The sequence below is a fragment of the Cupressus sempervirens genome, chromosome 7 (assembly GCF_028749045.1).
Source record: "Cupressus sempervirens isolate cs-2001-9-10 chromosome 7, ASM2874904v1, whole genome shotgun sequence".
Lineage (NCBI taxonomy): Eukaryota > Viridiplantae > Streptophyta > Pinopsida > Cupressales > Cupressaceae > Cupressus > Cupressus sempervirens.
In genome coordinates this window covers 28955715-28978445 of record NC_143124.1, presented here as the reverse complement: position 1 = coordinate 28978445, position 22731 = coordinate 28955715, and positions in this window count along the sequence as shown.

Genomic DNA, 22731 nt, shown 5'->3' with positions numbered 1-22731 from the left:
TCTAACAAAATAAATAGAAGGAACACACAGGTTCCTAACATCCCCTCTCCCTTAGAAAAAAGCTTTGTCCTCAAAGCTTAAGGTGTGGAAATTGTTGTTGAATCTGAAGAAGGGGTTCCCAGGTAGCATCCTTTGGTTGCATGCCATGCCACTGAATCAAGAACTCAGAGATGGAGCGAGAGCGAAGCTGGCGAGTGCGCTGGTCAATGATTGCCACCGGCTCCAGGATAATGGATCCTTCCGTATCCATTTCAGGGAGAGTAGTTTGTGTTCTGACAGTGGTACCCAGAACTTTCTTTAGACAAGAAACATGAAAGACTGGATGAATGCGGGAAGAAGGAGGAAGTTCCAGTTTATAAGCAACTGAACCAATCTTCTGCAGAACCTTATAAGGCCCATAAAATTTTGGGGCCAGCTTATGACGCCCTTTCAGCTTTAGGGAGGATTGTTTGTAGGGCTGTAGACGAAGAAAAACCATATCCCCAACTTGAAATGAGCGCTCAGAACGGTGTTGATCTGCTTGCTGTTTCATCCGATTACGGGCCATGTGAAGATTATCCTGTAAGGTACGAAGAATCTGATCCCTGCTGCGGAGAACTATGTCAACTGCCTGGACTGGTGAGCTGTTGGGAGTGTAGGGAAGGAGCACTGGAGGTGCCTGACCATAGACTGCTTCATATGGAGTCATTTTAGAGGCAGTGTGGTAAGAGGTATTGTACCACCATTCGGCTAAAGGGAGCCACTTGGCCCACTGATGTTGCTGTTCGGAAGTGAAGCAACGAAGATAAGTTTCCAAGCATTTATTGACAATTTCAGTTTGACCATCAGTTTGTGGGTGATAGCCCGAACTCATCTTCAGTTTGGTGCCAGTTTTCTGAAACAATTCAGTCCAAAAATGACTGGTAAAAGTTGCATCACGATCAGAGACAATGGAAGAAGGGAGTCCATGAAGACGAAATATCTAGTCCATGAAGATTTGTGCAACAGAGGAGGCAGTATAGGGGTGGCTGAGGGCACAAAAATGACTATATTTCGAGAGACGATCAACCACAACCAAGATCACTGTCTTGCCACCGGATTTAGGAAGCCCTTCAATGAAATCCATAGAAATATCAGTCCAAATCCATGTAGGGATGGGCAATGGTTCGAGCAAGCTAGGAAGGAGGTTCGTTTCACCCTTGTGGCGTTGGCAAGTATCACATTCAGCCACCATCTGTTGAATCGTCTGTTTCATCCCTTTCCAAAAGAAGTTTCTCCTTGCTCGCTCATAAGTTTTGAGGAAGCCTGAGTGCCCTGCTGAAGGAGAAGCATGGAGTTCATAAAAAATAACCTGATGTAGAGCTGGGTTCTAAGGAAGCACTAGCCGACCCTTGTATCGAAGAGAAGCACCATCCCAAGAGTAATGTGGTATAGCAGAAGGATTATTGGCTAGCTGGTGAATGATTTGAGATAAAGAAGAGTCACTGTCATAGCCCTGCTGAACAGATGCTAACCAATTGGGAATGGGCATAGAAATAGCGGAAAGGGAAGCTTGATTATCAAATGTGCGAGAAAGAGCATCTGCCACAATATTCTCCTTACCCTTCTTGTAGGTGATCTCATAATCATACCCCATGAGTTTGCTGACCCATTTCTGTTGTGTAGGAGAGGATACCCGTTGTTCCAGGAAGTATTTTAGACTTTGGTGATCGGTTCTGATGCAAAAATGACTCCCTAAGAGGTATGGCCACCACTTCTGTATAGCATGCAAAATAGCCATCATTTCTTTTTCATAAGTAGAGAGGGCTAGATTCTTACCAGAGAGGGCTTTGCTAGTGAACGCAATAGGATGGTCATCTTGCAGGAGAACAGCACCCAATCCATTGCCGCAAGCATCACTCTCAATAGTGAAGGGTTTGGAAAAATCTGGCATCGCGAGAACAGGTGTACTGCACATAGCCTGTTTCAGTTGTTCAAATGCAGTCTCAGCAACAGGGGTCTAGGAGAAGGCATCCTTTTTTAACAGAGCTGTCAATGGTGCTGCAATTTTCCCGTAATCTTTGACAAACTTGCGGTAGTAGCCAGTCAACCCCAAAAAACCCCGAAGGCTCTTGAGAGTTTTAGGATGCGGCCAAGTTTTCATGGCATCTATTTTTGTAGGATCCACCCGCACTCCATGGTGTGCAACAATATGCCCGAGATACTCCACTTCCTCCTGGCCAAACACACATTTAGATAGTTTTGCACAGAGTTGATGATCAGAGAGAAGTTGCAAGACAAGCTCCAGATGATGGAGATGCTCAGCCCAAGTTTTGCTATATATGAGGATATCATCAAAGAAGACCAGAATGAATTTCTGGAGGTATGGTCGAAATATGTTATTCATCACTGCCTGAAATGTTGAAGGAGCATTCGTGAGGCCAAAGGGCATGACTAAAAATTCATAGTGACCATCATGTGTGCGGAAGGCAGTTTTAGGTATATCCTCCTCATTAACCCGAATTTGATGATACGCAAAATGAAGATCTAACTTGGAGAAAAAATGAGCCCCATGAAGTTCATCAAGAAGTTCATCAACAACTGGAATGGGAAACTTGTCCTTTATAGTGAGATGATTAAGTGCTCGGAAATCAATGCAGAGTCGCCATGACCCATCTTTTTTGCGAACAAGCAGAACTGGAGAAGAAAAGGAACTGGTACTAGGGCGAATAATACCTTGCTTCAGTAAGTCACGGACAAGTATCTCGATTTCGGTCTTCTGATGAAATGGGTAGCGGTAGGGCCTGATGTTGGGCGGAACACTGCCAGGAAGGAGCTGAATACGGTGGTCCTCTGGACGAGAAGGAGGTAATCCCACAGGTTTAGCAAATATACCAGAATACTTGTCCAAAATGTGTTGGAGATCGGCAGGAGTGCTAGAGACTGCTGATGGCTGCATCTGAATGGAATGGAGCTGAGCGATGACACCATGTGAATTCTTCTTAAGAAGTTTTTCCATACGGTGTGAACTGATGATGCTGAGAGACCCTGGTTGTAAGCCTTTCAAAGTGTGTTGGTGCCCCTCGGCTGAAAACTGCATCCAAAGTTTAGCAAAATCCCAGAGAATGGGGCCAAGAGTGCGTAACCATTGGGCACCCAAAACCACATCACAGCCACCTAAGGGTAAGGCAAACATGTCAGAGCGCATGTTATAATCTCCAATAGAGAGACGCACATTGCGACATTTCCCTTTACAAGGTAAAGTGCCCCCATTGGCAATCATAACTTCAAAGCTAGAGTAGGGATGGATAAAGCAATCAGCCTGTTTGGCTATTCGTGGATCAATGAAGTTATGAGTGCTACCAGAATCAATGAGTATAGTAAGAGGGATCTTCTTGAAGAAACCCTGGACCCGCATGGTTTGTGGAGTAGTGACTCCTGCCAAAGCATGGACAGATATCTCTGGTGGAGCTTTTGGTGAAGGAGGTTCAGGCTGGTGAGGCTCAACCTCATCATCCACTGTTTCCTGAGCATCTACATATTCTTCCAGTTCCGGTGGAGAATCCACATCCAAGAGATAGAGCTTTTGCTGAACACATCTATGGCCCCGAGACCATTTCTCATCACAATTATAACAAAGCCCTTTGTCTCGCCTGACTCGCATCTCTGTTTCAGACAAGTGCTTGATCGGAGTAGTTCTGGGAGCTGGTATGACTGGAGGGTTGTGAGAACCTGTATTTCTGAATGGAACAAAATTAGATCTGGAGCGTTGCAGAGCACTAATCTTGTCTTCCGCTAACTTAGCCAACCCAAGGGCTTCCATCATGGTAGTAGGTCGAAACATTTTGACTTCTGAGCGAAGTGCATCCTTCAGACCACTGACAAAACAACTACGGAAGAATTCATCAGACAAGCCCTCTGTGTAATTAGCTAATTTTTCAAACTCTGTCTGGTATTCTCTTACAGTGCCTGTTTGACGCAGTTTAGTTAGTGCTCCTGTGAAATCATCAAAGGAACTAGGGCCAAAGCGCTCCAAAATGAGGGTGCACAATTCTCTCCACGTTGGGCCTACATTAGCCTTGATGTACCAACGAAACCATTGAAGAGCTTCATGTTCCAAATGAAAAGATGCAAGGGAGACTTTGTGGTTATCCAAAGTATTATGCAAGCTGAAATACTGCTCTGCCCTATAGATCCATCCAGTCGGATCAGAACCATCGAAGCGTGGAAAATCAAGCTTTGGTCCACGGAAATTGCCAGAAGAGGACCCAGTATCTCCTGAATGGTTTCGGCTCATGGCTGACTGCTGAAAGTTAAGACCCAAAATTTTGTCATCCAGATCTTGAAGTTTGGTTTTGAGGGATGCAATTTCCTCTTCCATGATTTTTGCTCCTGTACGCGTAACAACCATAAAACAAGGTTTTTTTTTTTTTTTTTTTTTTTTTTTTTTTTTTTTTTTTTTGGAATGGTTAGAAGATGAGAAACAAAAAATTTTTTAGTTACGGCAAACTTGGATTTGGGTAAAACTCATATAGGAAATGGGTGTTCGACGGGTGGTGGGAGACTATCTAGGGACAAGGGAAAAAGAAAAATGAGGGTTTCAAGGGTAGGGAGGCGAAATGAGGCGAACAGTCCAAGAGGGATAAGGGAGCAAAATGAGGAATTGAATCTTGTGGCTCAGTTTGGTGGCGATTGGATGAGAGGTGAAAAAGATAGGGCAAACCCTAAAATTAGATAAATGAGGGATTTAGGGCTTTGATATGTAAAATTTGGGGTTGGGTCACCAAGGAAGGAAGTATGCGAAATGATATTGCAGACGTTCTGCGGAAGTATGAGCAGAAACAGAAAGCAAACAAGGAAGCTACGACTAAAAAATAGAAAAATCACTCAGACAACAACTGAAAAGAGCTATTGCAATAACAAGAGATATTAGAAGTGAGAGGAACCTGAAGGCCACGACAGAAAAAAAATTTGATGTAATTTCCACCCAGCGAGCCCAAGAGAGTGCTCTGATACCAGATGAGAAGAACCTCCGTATAGCAATATCGTGAGAATGCTCGAAATAATAGAATACAAAGTGATAGCAGAACTCAGAATGAATCTACAGATCGCAGGCCACTTCGAGGGGGTAACCTCCTTTGAGCAAGCTCAATACAATAAATTCGTCCGTGCCCATCAAGGGCCTCAACCTATTCTTATATACTGGGTACGATCTAGAAAAGTAATACTACCTATGCATGTGGGATAATAAAATATACTCACGGGACGACTTACAAAGCATATGCGTCCAAAAACACTACTCTAACAAAATAAATAGAAGGAACACACAGGTTCCTAACAAACATGGTTTACATAGTTGTTTGTGCCATCACAAATAACTATATCTAATCTGTGTTACTCGGCACTTGATAATATTAATGCTTGACACATACTGTAGTTCTATTTCTAGCTTGGCACCTAAATTGCTCAGCATCAACTACTTCCTTAGCACTTTAGTCACTTTGCATGGTCTATCTACTTGGCACTTGAGTCACTCAGCACATAAGTGACTTAGCACTCATTTCAACTTGGCATCTATACATATTATACTTGGCATGTATTACTAGCTCAACATGAACTTAGTAAATATCTTAAGTGTGTTGACACTCAATTGTAAAAACCAATCTAAGATCAATAATCTCCCCCTTTGACATGAGTGTCAAAAACACTCAACTACATCTAGAAGATCTAATCTCCTTGAGTATAATACATTCATTGTTTTGCATATACACAAAACTTCAAAAAAATTCAAAATTCTATAATAGACTTATATACCTCAAAATTTTGTAACTCCCCCTAAGTTAATGTGCCTGTTTTATATCCGAAATCTATTCTAAGCCATAGATTTTTCTTTTGCTAATACTTTTTGGCTTCAAAAATACTAATACTCTTTATCTAATATATACTCTATTTCTGCTATTTTTTTGTTTGCTCCCTCTTTTTGTGTGCTCTCCCCCTATGATTTATCTCCTTGTTTTTTTTATCTCTCCCTTGCATATTTATCTCCCCCCTTTTTTGACACTTACGTCAAAGGGTCTATACGTTGATTGTGTATTTGTACAAAAATTTCTTGTGGACTTCCATTATAATCTTCAATGCAACATCCCAATTGTCTAATACAACATCTAAAGATTTTTTTGGATGGCTATCTTTGCTACAAGGTGAACTATTCCATCTAATGTTGAAAGATTTGGATCTTTCTTCATAAAGATTTATACATAGCCTAGTTCCTTGTGGGGTATCTCCATGTGAGGGGTAATGGAAGATTGAATATTAGTCAACTTGGCTCTTATATTAGCCTCTTCTATTGTTAACACAACTAGTTGACTTTGTGTTTGAACTAATGAATGGAAATGCTTTTCACTTTGAGCTGCATTCTTAGGTAATTGCATACTTGATAGTTTCAAATTGTTCTCGAGACTTAGAATTTCATGGCCTGTTTCCTGTGTGAAGAGTGTGGGATCACACAATTTTGTGTACAATGAGAATATGTTCTCAAGTACCTTCTTCACTTCCTCAATTTTTGTGGCTAATTTAACTTGTGAGATTGCTATATCACCTAATATTTTCTCATTGAATTTCCCTTGAAATTTTCTTTTAGACATGTCATATGATTGACATTGGCTTCCTCGTCTTCATTATTCACCTGTTCCACAATTTCTGATATTTGTTCTAATATTGGCTTGGATTCATCAGGTGTTTGCAACCTAAAAGCATCTAAATAGATGTCCTTAATATCTTTTAATGCTTGTCTTTGTTTGTACTCTTTTCTAAGTATTTCCTATTGTTTCTATTTTTCTAAGGCTTCTTGCATTATGCCTATTTACTCTTGTGTCATGGTTGCATAGTCATATTTTGGTATCACTATTTCATCATCTAAAATTGCATCTCCATAGTGAAATACCTTGGCAACCTTGGGTGAGCTAGAGCTTGGTGCTAAAATCTAAAGTGGTATTGCGTCAGTGCTTGATCTCTAAAGGACTTTTGTTGGAATGCCAGATGTTGGTAAATTTACGAATGTTTGTATGCTTCTTGCTCCTTCTCCTTTGGTATGTCCTTTTCTTCATTTTTGTCTTGATCAATCATTAATATCTAACCTAATCCTTGTTTTTTTTTTTTTTTCAATTATAGATACCTCTATCTATCCTATTTGTGCTTCTAGAGAATTCTCTTTTTGAGTAGTCTAAGAATGTTATTCAACCATTTTAACTTTCATAGTAGTGTCAACCTTTATAGATGTATCATCTGGTGTTTGCATTAGAGGTTGAGCACTAGTAGTTGGAGGGATGACAAAAGGTGGATCTTGTGTGTTCACCTTATCCCTTGTTATATCAGCTACTTCATTCTAAAGCTCTTAAACACTGACCAATATAGGATTCTCACACGACCTAGCTTGTAGTAAGGACTGTTCAAGTATTTTCTTCAGATCCTTTGTAGTTAATGGGTTGATGTTCTAAGGTGAGTTGTTAGGAACATCCTTCACTATTATGGTTTCTGTAGGTGTGCTTGTATCATGTAGAGGGCTCATGGCTTGTATTTGTGTGTCTTCCACATTTTGCTCTTCTTGTTGCTTTTCAACTATGGCCATTTTATCTTTCTTCTTTTGTGTCTCCTCCACATTCGTATCTTCTTTTTCTTTTTTTGTGTCCTCTTCCTTTCCTTCCTTTCCTTCTCAATTATTTCTTCCCTCAAAGGGATCCTCTTCTCCTACTTTGATAGTTGTTAACCCATATATCAATTTCCACATTTGAGTGGATTTCTTTACAACATCTTCAATATTATTCTAGAGAATGCTAAATGCCCTATATTTGGGTACAAATTTGATACCATTCTTCTTATTTCCTTCGATAATTTTCTTGTTTGTTAGGTTAGGCATCACTTGGGCTAGGGTCAATTCCCTTATTTTATTTTCAAGGTTTAAGAAATAATGCCACTTATTTTCTACAAGGGTGTATAGTTCCTTGGGTATTATGTTGTCTAATTCAAGTGGAGTATTCTTGAACTTAGACATCATGGCAAACACTAACTCTTCTACCTTGTTTTGCTCTTCTCTAGCAAGTTTTCCAAAATCAATGTTCTTTAATCCTATCATATCTACATTATCTTTAATATTATCACAAATACTCTCAAGATCAGATTTAGGTGCATGACATACCACCCTAAACTGACTTGTATCTTTTGACTTTGTCTTTTCATCATCTATTTTAGGCTGTACAATGTACTTTCTCCTTTTTTTCTTTTGCACTAGGCCCTTCTATTTAGTTGCTTTTGTTTTCTCCTTCACCTGCTCTTTGGCCTTTTAAATAGTGGCCCTTGTACTAGCCCTTGTTCTTGGATTAGTTGGCTTTGTTGTGCTTTTCTTGGTAGTAATCTTTTCTTTAGTTTGACTATAGGCTATGCCTTAGCCTTTCTCTTTTTAGAGTTTGTCTTTACTGGTGCTTCCTTGGCTTCTTCTTCCTTTGCACCTTCTTCTTCTTGGTCTTCACCCATGCCTTGGGTTAAAGCTAAAGGTTCTTGACCTTGCATCTTTTCTTCCTCTTAATCTTCTTCATCATCCCCTACACCTTTTCAAACTTGGCCTTCAATTTCCTTACCATTATGTCCTTCTTTTTTAAATTAGAGGCCATCTTTAGTTCCATCTCAACCTTTGACTTCATAACATCATAATTGCCAAATATCTTGGCACCTTTGTCAATTTCTTCAGCAAGGTGTGCAGTGATGGCAGTTGAGGCTTCATCAACATTTATTTCATAGCCTAGTAGCCTTAGCCATCTAACCCTAGGTACTACAACCTGGATGTAAGTGTAATCAATATCTACAAGGAAACAAATGTCATTGTAGTATTTCTCAACTAGAAAATAGGAATCCTTAACCTTTTCTTCATAGACTTCTTAAAATCTTCAAAATAGCTTTTCGTAATTTAATCAAAATTATCTCCCATTTTCTCAATATATTCATTAATTTGAACAACAACTAACCTATTTGTCTTCCATCCTATTTTTTCAAAAGATGAAAACTCATTTTGTAAATAGAAAAACATAAATACAAGTATTGATCCAAACTTGCATTGAGAACTCTTTGACCTTCTAATAGCTCCAAGATTTTCATTTATCTATTAAAGTTGAAGTTCTACAAGATCATAGGTGTGATCTTTCTTAAAAATCTTGTATCTAACATCCACTGCTATGTAGGGCACACTATTTAACCTGCTTGATTGATAAAATTTGTGGAAAATAACTCTAATAGAAAAATAAAGCAAAGGGTCTATAATGGTGTCAATGGTCATACCATGCTTGTTCCACTTTGCACCTATATTTTCCTCTATTTCATTTTTGGAGTCACTTCTTAATGTCTTGGGCTGATCTAGGGTTGGATAACTAGTAATCCTATGGACAATTCTCTTTGAGATTTTAATGGTCCACCCTCTAACCATAGACATCCATCATGTATTTTGCTCAAAAATTTTTAATCCACTCTATTTTAAAAATTGCGGGAAAATCTAGGGCACGAGTCAAACCCTTTCTCTCCACAATCTTGAATGCCTCATTTAGGACTCCATTTTTACACAGTTTGTCATACTCTTGTCTTATTTCCATGTCTCCTATGGCTCTTACTTTGCTATTATAACACTTTCTTACATCTTGTACCATTATAGACTTAGGCTAGATCATGGATAATGCTCTTGCTAGGTCATTTTTATAGGAAACTTCTGGAATAGCTTTGAAATCTAGTTGTTTAACCACATTGGTGATGAATTGAACTTCAAAAGTTTCTTTCTCCTTCATAGTTTTTAAACTAGACACCATATCATAAAACTAGGGTTTAACAAGTACAAAACTGCATAGCTCGACAAATGAAGAATACATTTAAAATCAATGAGCTAGGGTTTGATCTTTGCTATAATCCATTCAAATGCTTTGAACTAGTTTTTAGATAGCTTCTTCACTCTGCTCATTCTTTCTTTGAGTTCATAATGATGAAAAATACATGAAAATCAACCATATACCCTTTAAAACTCTGTAATTAATGCTTAGTTGCGTACAACTACAAAACTTATCTTCAATGTGATTTTCGTTTCACTTGGTATCCATTGATTTTACCCCCACTTGGTAGCTACTGCTGACTTAGCTCCAACTAAGTTTTACTATTAGCTTGGCACACACTAGTATTTACTTGGCATCAAAAGTGAACCTTTCATACTTGGTAGACATGTGAGAACTTGATGTTTTGACATTGGACTTTCCTCATTATCTCACATCTTTATTCATGCTGATCTATCTTTTCAGTACTAATATATCTTGGAACTGATGTATGTCAAAAATTTTTAAATATTAGTCCTACAAACCTCCTTTTTCTTATTTTGATGAGGTGTGACCACTTGACCCATTGGATGAAGTGATCCCTTCTCCATTTGATGTACTGCTAGCATCTTTATTCTTCCATGTCGTGTTCATTTCATTCCTGATGTGCTAAACATATGCCTTGACTTCACCTTTGTCAAATTCAAAACTTGGTGCCTTGGACCTAGTTACACAATGCTTGCTGATGTGACTAGTCCTATGATAGCTAAAACATGTGGTTTGACTCTCTAACAATAGTGATAGCTATATCTTGTATTGTAATCCCAGTTATAGGAGTTTTGATAGCTTCTTACCTTTCTTGGCTTGATTGATGACTATGTGGACTTGGATCTGTAGTCAAAGGCTCTGTATCCATACTTTTGACAATTGTAGCAGTGTCCTTCAAATTTTGGTGTATGCATGGTTCTAGTTCTACATTCATGTGCCTGATGACCTTATTTGTTGCACTTGTGACAATGAGTCATGTCCTTTGGCTTAGAATTCCAAATTGCATTCTTACTCCTACAAACATTACTTATATGTCTTTTCTTACTACAATGATGACAAGTAGGTTTAGAGTTCTTAGCTTTATTGTTCCTTTTCTCAGTAACTTTGGATGATTCTCCTTCTTAGGTGTCTATGTAACCTAATTTTGATGTATCTCTACTAGATCTAGGGGATTTTAGTAGTTACTCAAAGTACTTGATGGCTTCATTTGGCTTGTTGAGACTTTTAGAAAATTCCTTTTCTCTTTTTAGGTCATTCTATAGTTGTTCATTCTACAACTTCAAAGAGGTTATTTCAATGTCCTTGACATTCAACTCATGATGAGCATTCATCATTTGGCTTAATGTGTTCAATTGCATGTTTGAGATCTTGGATAGCTCTGCTAACTTTTCCTCTAACCTGTTTGCCAAAATTCTTTTGTCTTCTTCATTAATGGCCTTGTCTTCTATAGCTTTCTTCTTTTGTTCAATCACCTCACACAACAATATAGCTTGTGATTCTTCTTCCAATTTGAGATTTCTGATCTCTTCAGCTTGTGCTCTATTCTTTTACATTAGATTCACAATTGTTGCATTGAATTCACTAGGGTTACCATCTCTAAATAATTTTTGGTTTCAATCTCTTTGTATTGTATATCATTTTCTACTATAGCAATCTATTTCCTTCTCTTCAGGGAACTCTTCAAAGCATCTCTAGCTTAATTTAGTTGATGTAGTATGAGATGTATCTCAACCTCCTAGTTTTCAATGGTCTTTCCCAACTTGTATACTTCCCTTTCAAGATCTTTTCCCCAAGCTATAAAGTTTCTCCTCCTAAGAACTCAACTCTGATATCAATTGTTGGAATTACAAATGGGAAACATACACTTCTCCGAGGGGTGGGGGGGGGGGGGAATTAGAAGTTCAAACTTCAACACTTAAAACTCTAATACCATTCATTAGATGCATGTAATGAATTGAAATGAAATGTAAAGCAAATGAATCAGAACATATAAGCATACACACTTGACACCTAATATGATTACCCAAAAATCCTCCAAATGAGAAGGTAAAGCTAGGGTGGGGATGACACCCACAATTCTTCACTACTGCAACAATAAAGCATCACCTTTTAAGGTTACAATAAGTTGACCATAAAACATGATCTACACTATGATAGGCCTCCCTTGTTAAAGGCTTACAAGAGACTATTAAATCTAATCCTATCAAAGGATTTTTACACCCTATTAGAAGTATGCCTAGTTAAAGGACTTTATAAAATTTGCTTGGAATGCCACCCTATTAAAGGATTTTAAAATGACTATTATGTCAACCTTAGTCCAAAGGATTTCACTCTATTGATGCACTTGTTAGAAAGTAATAGTAGAATGTTTGATCTGATGAGTTACAACTTTAACTTGCTGATTTCATATTACCATTTTATCCTTCTTAATCCTTTCTAATATGATTTTCCAATGATGAGTCTTTGTTCCTCTATTCTTTTAACTAATTCTACAATTCATTCACTTTTCTAAGTCACCTTGAATGCTTTCTCATCAATTCACCTCTTTTTTTCCTTCTACTCTTTGCTAACAGGCATACATACATACATACATGTTGAATTATGGGGCTTCATCTTCCTTATAAAGACTTTTGTGTCTTAGGGTTAGGTATGAATCTATGGCTGAGATTCATTCATTTTTTCACTTAATCCCTTCTAATTTTCTAATTGGTTGCATGTTGATTGAATAGGAAATCAAAATAGATTTTTCTTTATCTTTGAAGTTTTGAGATTTATCCATAAGTTAGCATAAAAATGGTTTACATAGTTGTTTGTGCCATCACAAATAACTAGATCTAATTTGTTCTACTCGGGACTTGATAATATTGATGCACGATAGATACTATATTTTTATTTTTGGCTTAGCACCTGAATTGCTTGGCATCAAGTACATACTTGGCACTTGAATCACTAGACACGGTCTATCTGCTTGGCATTTGAGTGACTCGGTACATAAGTGACTCAATACTTATTTAAACTAGGAATATATACATATTATACTTGGCATGTATTAGTAGGTTGACATGAACTTAGTAAATATCTTAAGTGTGTTGACATTCAAGTGTCAAAACCAATCTAAGATCAACAATAACCACATAATGAATCCTAAATAAAAATGAAAGATCTCATACCGATTCACATATCTTTATTCATAGAATAATTTTTTACATGCAATGTGTCAAGTTGTAAGGTCTTCCTAATTATGGCCAAATACAATAGTTCTGCAAGATCCCTCAAGATCTAATCCAAACCCTAGCTAGTGCAAATCCATACTTCTAGAAACCTCCAATAGAGGTCTAAACTAGTGCTTGTAAACCCACTAAGTTATTTCCTTATTTCCCAAGCCTTAGCTACTATCCCTTCTCAAAATTTACCCAAGATCTGGGTGTAAACCACCTCACATTTAGAACTTAGCTCACTCAACTACTCCATCTTCTCCATGTTGGATCCCATACTAACTAATAATGATTCTATAACCTAAATGAATGTCTTAAGACTCTACAAGTCAACCTAGTAAGATTATGATAGGAATAGTTTATGACTTAATAGTTAGATGATGCACACTTCTTGAATATACTCTACTCAAAAAAAGGATTAACTCTAACCACTACAAGATCCTTTGATAATAGACCAACATAACTTTTTAGGCTTGCTTTACTATATTGAAACTTAATTCCAGACCTCTCTATGACTCATCCTGTCTTGCAAGGGTTGGAGGCTCATCCTTGGTTGGTTTGGATAATATTACATCCATATTTACCATTCCATTCATTAATTCCTATTTGATCTCTACAGAACTAAGATAAAACTATGTGTAGGCCTAATAGCCCTCAATTAGCCCTCCAACTAGAGTAAAACTAGATTTGTGCTAAACTTTCCTTAACAAGGATCCCAATTAATTCATGATAATCTAAGGTAATTATTCATTCTCTCACTCAAACTTAACTTGGAACACCTCTCCTTGAACCCCTAGAAAATTCACTCAATTATCTTACCTTCCATTACACCCATTCCTTCAAAAAATAGCTAACCCTTGCAACAAATAAGTATTCTTTCCTTCAATTTCTAGTTGAGAACAACCTAGTCTCGCCTAAGGCTTCAAGGGAAATTACATGGCCTTGTGTTTCCTACTCCATCACTTCTATGATACAAAGAATAAAGTGTCTACTAGCATTTCTCAAGGTTTTAGAGTTTTCCAAACATGGGAAATGATGAAAGACACCATTTTGTGAAGTCTGCCCTAGTTTTGGCCAAGAAAATAGGCAATTCCCAAAAACATTTATTACAACAACCAAAAGATCACTAGAAACTTAAAAAAAAAATATTAAGTAATAAATATACATAAACTAAATCCAAACACCAAAGGATGGTTCAATAACATTGCAATCAAATCCCCACTCTTTCATTTAAAACTATCAGTATTTTCTATTGACTAATTAGCACCCGCACTACTCAAAACTTCCAACCTCTTCCATTTTTATTTGGAGGGCTTTAACATCTCATTTTGCAACCAACTAAACTAAATCCTACACATTTATAACCTCCTTGCACTCTCTAGCCACTTTTTCAACTTCTTGGACAAGAAAATTGCAAAATTACAAAATTGTCATGTGCAACTTTTGCAATATTGACAATTTTTGAATTTTTACACTTAAAATTTTATAAAGCTAAAAATCTTGACCCCAAATCAAAAATGAAAGTTATTCAGACCATTTTTAGGCCATTTACACTCCTATCTACCCTCCTACACTAAACTAGCCATCTAAGACAATATTTAGTAATAATAGATTTAATTGACAACATTTTGACACCAAGTTACCTACAATGCATTACATTTTCTCTCCGCTTTCATCATGACCTCAAAACTAAGGAAGGACTACTCTTAAGTCTCTCAAAGACTTTTTTTTTCTTATTACCAAACTAGAGGACCTGAAACCTAGGTGCCCCTACACTAGATTACCAATGAAATAAACCCTTACATTAAATGCCCATGCAAGCCACAAGTTGGCTACAGGACATATTAAATACCTAATATCCAAATTAAATGCTCAAGGTCATATCATAGTAGAAACTAACTCCCAGATAACTTGGGTAACATTGAAATTAAGTGTCAGAAATAACCTCTGAGCATAAGGAAAACCATAAGAATCATTGAGTTCCACCAACTCTCAAGAAACCAAATCCCTTTATTGACCGAGCTACTCAAGCAATATTGTAATGCCCCACCCAAAGATCCTTGGGACACAAGGATAAAACATGCACTAACTAATTTTTTTCTTAAGATAAGTTACTAACAACAACATGAAGTAACCAAGTGCAAGAGTGAAATAAATATACAAGATAATAAAATAGGGATCATGACTAAGCTCACATGTTGACTTACACTAGTAGAAGTCTTACAAACACTTCCAAAGATCTCCAAGCACAAAATAAAAAATTACAAAACAACGATCACATGAATCAAGAGAATAAACTAAGGAGAGATGTTCTTTTTAAGCCCTAAAGAACAAGTTCCTAGCATGGTTAAACATACAAATAAATTTCCAACTAACCAAAAAATCAAGAAATCTAAGCAGAGACTAGCAATTGTCATGTGCAAGATGAGGTCTAAAAGTTACAACCACTCATCTACTAGAAACCATGTAGAAAGATAAATGTTGAATCCTAAAATTTGGCTATGTCTAAAATCTTGAAGCCCTAAAATTTGGCTAAGTCTAAATTCATTCAGCCCTAAAATTCCAAGGAATCTTTATCTTAACTTGAAGAGGTCTACATCCTATCTCAAATGAATCATAACATATATCAACTTATACTTAAATATTATATTTTAAACCCCAAAGAAAAATTGTTGAACAAGGAAGTTTAACAACCATAAAGGGTACCCAAAACACCCTTAAACTCTCAATAGAAAAGTCTATGGATACCTACTATTTGCCTGAGCAAGTTTTTGCAAGAAATTAGGTGATACTTTTCCAGTGTCATATGGCATTTCATAGTACTACCAAACATTTATTTTCCAATATCATACAATGTTTCTCATAAAAAATGAGCAATACTTTCCAAGACTATGTAATAAAGTTTACTATTACTATGCAATACTTTTCTAGTATCATATGATAGAACTTATAAATATGTGTGATACATTCCAGTATCATACAATCTTTCTCCTTAAGGCATGTGATACTTTTCCACTATCGATGATGAACCATTGTTTCCTAGGATTAAAAAGAAACAACTCTATAAACAAAGAGAAGGGAATTGAGTTAGAGTCTCTACATTGGGGAGTATCAAACCCACTATAATTGAGGCCTAAACACTCAAACCCATAAAATAAAAGACACCATGCAACATGAAATAGAAGCATCTATCCATCCAAACCATAACAACATAAGAAAGAATCCATGGAAAGCAACATCACAATGTACATACATGGTTCATAAACCAAACATCATCTGAGGGAAATCATAACCATCTAAGTACCAACACATCTAAAAATCATGCACACTTCCTCACAACCATAATAGCATCATTAGACCTCAAAGGCCCTAGTCATACCTCATGTGTCACATTCCAAACTGCCAACTAAATAGTCAGAATTATCTTATGAGGGTGTCATTACTATAATGTAATAACATCATAAGAACAAGAAGATCTAACATGCTAATCTAAAAAGCATAGATACTCCAATGAAGTAAATCAAATAATCAAACCATATGATAAAAGATTATAATAAAGGAATGCATCAATGAAGCTAACATCATCTAAACATGATATCCAAACATTCCAATTAAAGTATAAACCACAAGAAAATATAGTATAAAAACTTGAATATACCAAGTGAAACATCAAGAATTGGTCTCAACTAGAAATATATAATCTATATACACTGGTCCCTAACAATACTATAGGTAGCTATGCCTCCCAACCATGTAGAACCCATAGGCCCATTCCTACCATGTTGATGGAGATAATGATCCAACCACAAACACACAAGGAAATCACCCTGGATAACGGACATGCCAATCAAGAACATGATACAACATCCATATGATCATGGAGACAATGTAATACTTTAGGTCAGTAGTTAGACCCTCTATGGATAACTATATAGGGACTCTAGGTGAGTGTTCTTACTTTCCATCAGATAGTGCACGTACTTTGAGCCTTCAATCAACTCCCTCAGGAGGTCAGACTCAAAATGTATCTTCGATCAACTCTTGTAGGAGGTAAACTATTGTGCCTTCAATCAAATCCCTTAAGAGTCCAAACACACACCTTTGATCAACACCCTCAGAAGGCCAAGTATTCTATAATCTTATCTTTCATTAAGTCTTAGTTCCCATTTATAAATTGAGTTATCACTTGTTAGAACCTCTTCACATTACCGTGTTAGCTTCTTATAGGTTGGCATACATAAGAGAAGCCACTCCACACATCTATCTTACATACCTATGCTTGTCACATGATGAGTGCCCAAAGGCAATGCAAGTTCCCAAACCAACCACCAAATGAACAATCTCTCAACCATCCTATATTCAAGAGTTTGGGTCTCGTAATATTTTCTCAAATGCATGTGCATGTGCACGTGTGTGGGCATAACTAACTACACAAAATAATCACATAATACTAATGCAAGGGTTCAATATGAGAAATGCAACAATCAATAAGTACAACAATCTCACTCAACTGACCTAAGATGCATTTCAATACAAACATAAAGATGTAAAGTGGTCAGATTGATATCCTAGATAATATAAATCCATGCAAAGAAAAGCTAAGAAAAAAAGGTGACAGAGAAATCGAGGAAAAAACCTCAAAAAACCAATGTTGATTAAATCAATGAAAATAAAACCCATTCTACCCAAGGATGAATAAGCCACAAAAATTGGGTTTGAGCACCATATAAAAAAATGACTAGCATAACAATGAGAAACCCCAAACCCTCATCCTAAAAATTAGGGAAATGCTTATGCCTACTAAATTGGGTAGAGCTAGCACTTAGAAATAGAGGGGAACACTAGTTCTTAGCCTCTTAACAAATAGATACCAAAATCAAAGTAGAAATGAATCTAAAATAATAAAATAGAAAATACCTACCTTGTTAGCATGAATTCCAATGATACCTCATTGGGGGATTATTCTAAGCATTAAAAAGTATTGATATGTTCCATTCCTGATTGTTTTTATCATTAATATCAACATAATAGTAATTCTGTAAAGGCTGGAAGAATAGTAGTCAGTCATTTTATGATGCACAGAAGTAAAGGAAGTCTAAGATGATGTATAGTAGAGGATATTTTCATAAGGTTATCTTGATGATGTGGTCAAGAGAACTCAGTCTAATTCGATGTTGTATAGAGGTTACACTTGGTTTATTGGAAGCAATGTAGAAACAAAAGCATTGGAAAGAAAAGTATAAATGATCTATCACTATCTTTCATTTGAGATGTAATGAATATGATGTGAAAACATATTTTATAGTGGATAGGCATTTGGTGATGTCAGAGAGTGCAAAATATTTGGTTTTACACATGTGAAGATTTGTATAGACTATGAGTCAGCAGTGCTATTGTAATTGTGAATTCATTAATTGTTAATTGGGAAAGCCTCAAGGCCAACTCAGGGAATTATTATGAAGACATGGTATAAAGGAAAGTTGTGTTCCTTTTTTGTAGTGTGAACTTGGATTAGAGGACCAAGTAGGATGAGAAGTATTGTGCATATAGAAAAAAGGAGAAAAATCCACTTTTTTGAATGTGCACAAGCAATCTAAGGGATCATTGGATGTGCAATATGAGATCTAGTGACAAGATCTAAAGGAGAAAAAGTCTAGTTGATAGGATAGAGATAGAGAAAGGAATAATATAGAGATCATTTGGATAGTGGGTCTATTTGTCTTTTACAACTCCTAACAAGGTTAGCATCTCCTAATAGGGATTCAAAGTCTTCTAATAGGGACTCATATTTACTAAATGTTGTAATAGATTTCTAACAAGGTTTATCCTCTGATAAGGAATATTTATATTAGTACATCATCTTGTGGGTACCATCCTTGTTGGGGTTTTCCCTCTAATCAAGGGTTTCCCTAGTTAACATATCTAGTGTTAATTGTGTATGAGTATGATATTTTGGTTTTAGTTTATATTACACACACAATTAATTTTTTTTAAGGATAATAATTGTGATAATTTTTTTATAACTGATTCACCCCCTCTCTTAGTTATATTAGTGGACTATATATTCTAACAATTAGTATCAGAGCATTACGTCCTTGTAGATAAGGTTTAATAGCTTTGGGAGATTAGTTTTGAGTTATTTTAGAAAATATAGTCCTAAATTTGATGGAGGAAATTTCAACACCCGAAAGATGGAGCTTCTTGGTGATAGATTCAAATTGTTTACAAAATTGAGCATTGAGTTTTTGGATACAAGCACATGAAAAGGTAGATGTAGATCTAAAGAAGACATGAAGATCAAGGAAGGTATTGATCTACTTATAAAAATAGAGAAAGAAGGTGTGGAAATTTTCTTGTTGGACATGTAATGAGTTTGGTAATTTTTCATCTACATGCCCTAAGAGAGTAAGAAAAAACTAGAAAGAGTTTTCTTTTTGATGAAGATGAATAATTTAGAGAATGCATGGAAAGATTCTTGAATGACTATGATGATAAAGATAATGAGCTTGAATTAGTTAAGGAGGAGAAACTAACAGAATATATAGCTTTGGTAGCTATTGTTGAGGCAAAGACTAACCATTAAAATGTGGAACTTATGATTACAACTAACACTGCTTTGCAGAATGAGAATTAGATTGAAGAGTAGAGATTTGATCTTAGAGAAAAAGAAAGAGTTGAGTTGATGACTCTTGAGAAGAATAGCATTACAAAGAGGAGAAATAGATCAGTACCATAAGTAGCAAGAGAAATGTTATTTGAGAATGATGTTTCAAAGACATTTTGGAAAGAAGTAGTTAACATCATAGTATGTACTCTAAACAGAGTATAGATCAGAAAAAGGATGAGCAAGACACCCTATGAGTTATGGTTTGGTCATTCACCATCATTCAAATATTCTAGAATATTTGGAAGTAAATGTTACATTAAAAGAGAAGATCATATTAGTAAATTTTATCCTATAAGCAATGAAGGTATGTTTCTTGGTTACTCATTGAAAAGTAAAGCATATAGATATTTCAACTATAGGGCTAAGCGAATAATTGAGTGCACAAATATAAGGATTTATGAAAAATTTGGTACTAAAGAGAAGATACTAAATTATAATTTTGATGAGGAAGAGGATAATTCTAGAATTATTAGATAGAATGTTGAAATTCTTTTTGAGACTAACAATAACTTGCAAAATTATGTATCTATTGAGCATAGAGAAGAAAAAAGAACAAAACCTAGAGATAAGAGTTGAGATATCAACTCCTACCTCTATTAGAAATATGACAAAGCACCACCCTCCAGAGGAGATGATTGAGAGTAGAGGTAAAGGTGTGATGATAAGGAGCATAGTGAATGAGGAATTGTGTCTAATTTCTCAAGTGGAATCAAATAGCATAGAAGAAGCATGTAAGGATGATGACTAGATGAAAGCAATGAAAGAAGAATTAAATTAGACTGTGAAGAATGAAACATGGGAAATATTTCCTAGAACTAAAGACAAGAATGTGATAAGAACCAAGTGAGTATTCAAAAATAAAATGAATAAACAAGGAGAAGTTGTGAGAAATAAGGTCAGACTTGTTTATAAAGGTTACTCATAACAAGAAGGCATAGATTATGAAGAGACATATGTAGCAATGGTAAGTATGGAAGTAGTAAGAATGTTCTTGGCTTACACAAAAAGCAAGAGTTTAAAGGTTTGTTAGATGGATGTCAAGTCAGCTTTTCAAAATGGAGAACTTGAAGAAGAAGTCTACATAGAGAAACTTGAATGATCCCCTCTGACATAAGAAAAAGAGTTTGTATGCAGACTAAGAAAGCATTGTATGTTTTGAAGCAAGCACCTAGAACTTGGTATGCAAGATTGGAAAATTATTTGTCTAAGCTTGGATTTACTAAAGGTACAACAAATAGATGGTAATCTATATTTGAGGAAAATTGACGATGGTTCATTTATCAATTTATTATTTGTGGATGACATAATATTTGGAAGAAATGATAGAGAAAGTGATAAGTTTGCTAAAGGATGAAAAATGAAGTTTTTCCTAGGATTGTAGATTGTGTACAATAAAGATGGGATATTCATTTCACAAGGTAAGTATCTAAAAGACTTGTTGAAAATATTTTTTTTAGAGAGCTATAAACCTATTGGTGCACCCATGATAAATGGTCACAAGTTATCTAGTAAAGATGAGACGACTACCTACAATTGAGTAGAAGAAGTACATATTTGTGATTAGATAATTGCAATATCTAACTCACACTAGACCAGGTATAGAAAATGCAGTTGGGATTATGGAAAGATTCCAAGCTGATCCAAAAGAGTAGCATTATGTAGTAGTAAAGAGGATTTTCAAATATTTGAAGGGAACATCTGATTGTGGAATTTGGTATGATAGATCAAGTGATTTTACCTTGATGCAAGGTAGTCTAAATGACAAAAAGAACACCAGTGGTGGAGCATTCTTTCTTGGAGGGAGATTTCTTTCTTGATTGAGCAATAAATAGGATTGCACCTCTCAAAGTATAGCTAAGGAATATTATGTCGCAATAGAAAATAATTGTAATCAAGTTATGTGGATGAAGCAAATGATGTAGGATATTGGAATTTAGTTTGTAAAACCTATTATCATTTAGTGTGATGACAAAAGTACATTAAGTATCTCTAAGAATCTATTATTTCATTCTAAGACAAAGCACATAGCCATAAAGTATCATGTTTTGAGTGAGAAGGTAGCAAAAAAAGAGATAAGGTTGGAGTATGTAAGTACTAAAGATATCTTTACAAAGCCTTTTCCTAAAGATAGTTTTGAGTACCTAAGAGTTACACAAGGGTTTATGCCCTTGACTACTTCAAAGTAGATGATGCAAGGAGTGCATCAGTCGAGTGGTATAGAGCACTATGGTTAGACTAGATTGAATGTCGATGCTTCCTATATGGGGGAGTATCTAGTATGTACTGAGTCATCGGGGACTCTTGGTATTTGGTATCTTGTATTAAAATAGTGTCTTTTGACACTTGATCTAATAGAATAATTGGAAGAAGTATATTACAACAATTGGTATTTTGTACTTGTAATTGGCACCTTTAACATTGATGTCAATGGGGGAGAAGATATGCATGAAAAAAATCTCCCAATCATTGAAGGAGAAAATATGTGAAGAGAAGAATCTATTGAGTTGTCAATGGGGGAGTGTTATATCTTAAGGGAGATTTAGAAAGATTAACATAAGTGCACAAAAGGATATGTAAATGTGTAGAAGAATATGTGAGTGTGTATAAGACTATGTCACTACACAAAAGAATATGTTAGTGCACAGAAGGAAATGATTATGCATATAATAATATGCAGTCAAAAAGAATTGTAAGATGTTGATCATGAACATACAATATCCAGAAGATTATATATTGATAAAGATTATTTGAATAACAACAACAACAACAACAAAGTATAGTTTGGTATTCTTGGAACTTAGACATTTTTTTATCTATGTTGCCATCAATGCCAAAGGGGGAGATTGTTAGCATGAATTTTGATGATACTAGATAGGGGTATTATCCTATGCATTAGAGAATATTGATATGTTGCATTCATGACTATGTTTGTCACTAATGTCAATGTAGTAGTAATTCTATAAAGACTAGAAGAATAGCAGTTAGTAATCTTACAATGCATAGA